Here is a 5024-nt window from a genome sequence, read left to right as displayed (position 1 = left end):
TCCAGATTTGTTGGTTTCTGATGGTATTGCTACTCCTATTGCTGTGGGGGATGTTGGGATTTTTGGGACTCCTGTTGCTGTGGGGGGTGTTGGAGTTGTTGGGTTTACGGCTCTCCCTAATCCTACTATTGTTGATCCGTCTCCTATTATTTCTCAACCTGTGTGTGATGGCATTGTGTCTCCGGTTGTTTTGCTCGTTGTTGGTGATGTTGGGATGGAGTTAATTCAATCTTGACAATTTCAGTCTCCGGTTAACCCTAATTATGTTGTTGTGATTTGTTCGGGTGGGTTTGATGTTGTTTTGGTGGAGACGTTTCTTGTGTTGGATTCCCCTATCCGTGCTATAAATGAATGTGATGTGGGTGTGCCTTATGTCGGGTTAGTGCTTTGCCCTGCTCTCTCCCCGACAGCTCCTGTGTCTGTTGATGTTGTCTCTCCTAATGTGACTCTTGCCCATGTGTCTGCTTCTGACAGTAATTGTTGTATCAATCTTAGTCATAGTCAGAATGTTGGTGATGGTGCAGAATTGTCTGTTGATAATTCTGTTTTCTTTGTTAATAGTAGAGAGGAATCCTTGGTTGTTGTTGGGGAGGAAGGAATTGTGACGCCTCTAGTAGATGTGCCAATTTCAATCATTTTAAATGTGAATTTGTTAGCCCATGTTGTTAGAGATGCTAGATGGCAATGTGATTGGTTACATGATGATATGGCTATTGATAGTGGTGGGGTTTTCATTAATAACTCCCTTGATACGGGCTCATTCGATAATTTTGGTAGGAAATGTAAACGGAATTCCATGAAGAGATGATTTTCTTTGTTTTGACAGTTTTGTATTATTTTGTTATTTTTCAGTTTATGTTGCTATGGTTGCGATGCTGGATTCGATTCGGAGTGATTGTTGGGGAATGGACAATGAGGAAGCAGTCTTGTTGCATGCGCCTTTGATGGCCAGGGTTGGTTGGCAACCTGGATGGCTCAATGCGGCTTTTGTTTGGATGTGTTGTTTGACTTTCATGGATTGCCCCTCCCTGACAACTAGGTGTCGGTCTAAATCCGATATTCTTCAAATTTTGTCTTTCATACTCTCATTTTGTTTTTGACACAACTATTTTTTTTTTAGCCTTTATTGTAATGCTATTGATGTGACCCTTCTTGTGCTGTAATTTTCTAACGTAATAAATTTTTTGAGTTTTGTTAATATATATATAGTCTAATAAATTTTATAATGTAATTACTATTTCTTTGAGGTTGAATCAAATATAAACCATTTGGAAATATATCAAAGATTCTTTTATTTAATCTATAGCCGAGAAGTCCACCTTCAAAAAACATGTGCCGATTTGCATCACGAAATTCAATCTGTAACAGTATTTCTCACCAAAACAAAAAGATAATCTGTAACAGTGCCGACCTCTTATATGTTTATCTTCTCCACCTATCTCATAATTTTTTAAAACATGATATTCAAGTTGTGGTTTCAGACACTCAGTCGTCGTAAATCATAATAAGCTATTTGAGGACGTCAGACTTTCCAGACCACTAACAGCGTTAAGTCTTCTGAACAAGCTGCCATGGATTGATAAGGGAAGTACTTTTAAGCGGCGTATATATTGGTCAACGCGGCTGTAATTTTTAGTTCTTGATAAGTGGTTATAACTTTTTATGAAAAAAAAAATCAAAGTTATTGTAAAAAACTAGTCAAATAAAAATTTGAATGCAATTAGAAAATTAAAGAGTAAGAAAATTGTCATAAATAAGATAGATTTCTACTTTTTATAAAAATAATATTTGTAAAGCTATTAGAGGAGAAAACAAATTTTTTAATAGCTGAAATGTTTTTTTTTTTAATATTTTGACATTTTTCCACCGCTATTTTATTATAGCACATTATATTTTTAGGCTTCATTTGAAATGACTTTCTTATTACTTCTTTAACAGTTCTTTAATATAAAATTTAAATTTTTACTAATTTTTATATTAAAATATTGCTCTAAGAAACATGAAAAAAATTATCCGAAGCAAAACCTTAATTTTCAAAAAGCATCTTCTTCTCATAAAAATTTTTGAAAAATAACAAAAAATAATAGTCAAATAAATACACAACCACTATATGAAAATAAAATATAGAGAATGCCATCCCAAAGGAAGCTTAAGACATATTGACCAAAAATTTAGTAGGCATGGGCTTTCATCTATTTAGAAATATTTTTTTTTAAAAAAAAAATTGTTCTGTTGTGGCGGTTTTAACAGGTACGAGGCACCAGATTTATGCTGGTTAAAACCGCCACAATTATAAAAAAATGTTCAAATTGTATGAATTTGCATCGGTTTTAACAATCACAAATATGATTATTTGTACCGGTTATAACCGCTGCGAAGCAAACGATTCGCAACTGCTACCCTGCCGGTCGTAAAACTGCTATGGAATGTCGTTGCAGCGCATAATCGCTATGGAATGTCGTTGCAGCACATAGTAATTACAGCGTATTCGTAGTGATTTTAGAACCGCTGTAAAGAAAATTGTGGCGGTTAAAACCCCTGCGATAGCTCAAAATTTATGCTGTGATTACCTTATTTTTTGGTAGTGAAATAATTAGTACTATACTGATTTTAAAAAAAATCATTAACTTTAATCATTGCTGTATCTGCAGTGTGATTAACTTTGCTCAAAAGTTATATTAAAAAAAAAAAAAACTTTATCTTTTTTTTTTCTTGATGAGATTGAGATAATCTGGACTGATTAACTACCAATAGCCTATGGCAATTTTAAATAGAAAAAAGATGGTGTGGGGATTAGTTTTTTCATTTGTTTTGTTTGTACTAAAGCTGAGAAATAAAAAAGAAGACGCAAGTTGCACAAATCTTTCTGCTTTCACTATTTCTTAATTTAATTTCTTTTTAATTAATGGCAAATTATTACATTCGGTCACCGGACGCGGAGATAGGTCCGGATATTAATAAAATAATATTTTAAAGTAAGCGCAGGTAAAGCACAGTTAAAGCGCGGTCAAAGCGCACATAAAGTGCAGTCAAAGCGCAGTCAAAAGCGCAGGTAACGTGACATATTTTTATTGGATGTTTGAACCTATTCTGCGCGTCCGGTGACCAGATGTAATAATTTGCGTTAATTAAGGGGATTCACAATGTGCAGCTGCTTTGAGCTCGTTCTCTCTTTCTCTGCACAGAATATGATCAAAATTTATATAAAATATGGATATCAGTAAGCTTAAAAAAATTTAATGGAGTTTTAAAACTTTTAAAAAGGCTAAAATAGCAAGAGATTAATTTCGGGCATTTTAGTTTGGAAGCGAAGTATTTTAGTTCAAATGCTTATTGCTTCAAGTAAACAAAAAGCCACCAACTTTAGCTTAAAATATACGGCTAATTTTAAATAATTTTTCATCAATATATATTGATATTATATAGTTAAATACTTTGTTAATTATATAATGCGCCGTATTAGATGTATTTCAATGATACCTGTAGATATACGTTGATCAATTTATCTTCTCATAAATATTTTCAATATATTATGAAATATGGGTAATTAAATAGGATACATAATATTTAGTGCATAATATAATTCATGTAATTTTAGAAAATATTGAGGCTTAATTTAAAAAAGTATATACTTTTAGGGGTTGTTGCGGGCTAGAATAAACGCGGTGATAGAATTATATTTTTTCGTCTCGACGTTGTATGGATATCAAACACAAAAATGGAGGGAAAAGAAAACATAATTATTTTTATGTGGAAACCCTAAAAAAAAAGGAAAAATTATGGGACCATGTCCAATTGAAATGATTCTACATGTGCCTGAATAGATTACAAGTGTTTGATTCGTCCTTGAAATTGAGGACAATCATATTATAATAGTTAACCGTCAGGTCGAAATCTAGTGGCGAACGAAGGTCAGACGGAAGTCCATCATCAGTTCGTGATCAGGCAGAAATCTGGCGTTAGTCGGCAGTCCGACAGAAGTTTGGGGTCCGTTAGTGGTAGGGCAAAAATCTGGTGTCATTCGGTAGTCGGACGGCAGTCCGGTGTCAATTGGCGTCCAAATGGAATTCTGGGGTTAGTTAGTGGCTGGGTGGTAGTTTGGCGGTGATCGAGGAGGAGTTTGGTGACAAGAGAACTCTTTGCATCCTTTTTCTTGCTTGAGTCCCCTCTCCATGAGAAATGAGAGGTTTATTTATAATTTTTTGAGAGTAACATGATCAGAAAATATAAGAAAGATAAAGGGTAAGTTAGTAGTGGTTTGAATGGACGGTCGATGTGGATTTCCTTGATTGTGGACTTTTTTCTGGGCATTTGAATGTCTTAATGATATCAGAATTTGGCGATATTGAGCTCATTGGATTTATCTTGTTGAGCCGCTCGATTCAACTATAAGCACGCTGTGTTTGGAAATCATTTGATCATCAAATTTATGGTATGAACTTTGTAAATGTGCATCAGATCTTTGATTTGGATCCATTCGGGCTCAAATTGAGTCAAATTTGGTGTTATTGGGTTTGTATTTCTGAGACGTTCAATTTGACTTTGTTTGCTGAAATTAGAGTTCATATGATCCCGATTTAATTTTGAAAGTTTCCAACATGATTTTGCCTCGAGATTTGTGCCCGATTAAGACAATTTATTGAGAGGAGTCAATAAATAATCAGATTTAATAATTAAAATGAATTCTAGGGTAGGGATTGGATCATACGGATTGCCAGGGCTTAGTTTAGGATCCACATTTTTTTGTTTGTTTATTGAGTCAGATTTTATATGTAAATAATGTATTCTATTTATAATAATAAAATACAAACTATTTAAGTCTCAATATCTAATTTTGATGTGAAATTTTTTTATTTATGTAATTAAAAAAATTGTTTCATTTTAAAATTATAAATTTGAGTTTTATTTTTCAATATCATATTTTTTAGGGACAATAATTTTTTTTGACAGAGAATTTGCTATTTAGAATATTTTTTTAATTAATTAAAAAACATTTATTTGCTCTTTAAATTAAATTAATTGAA

Source organism: Dendrobium catenatum, unplaced genomic scaffold, assembly GCF_001605985.2.
Source record: "Dendrobium catenatum unplaced genomic scaffold, ASM160598v2 fragScaff_scaffold_827, whole genome shotgun sequence".
Classification (NCBI taxonomy): Eukaryota; Viridiplantae; Streptophyta; class Magnoliopsida; order Asparagales; family Orchidaceae; genus Dendrobium; species Dendrobium catenatum.
The sequence above is the reverse complement of the archived record's forward strand: the minus strand, read 5'-3'. Positions refer to the sequence as shown.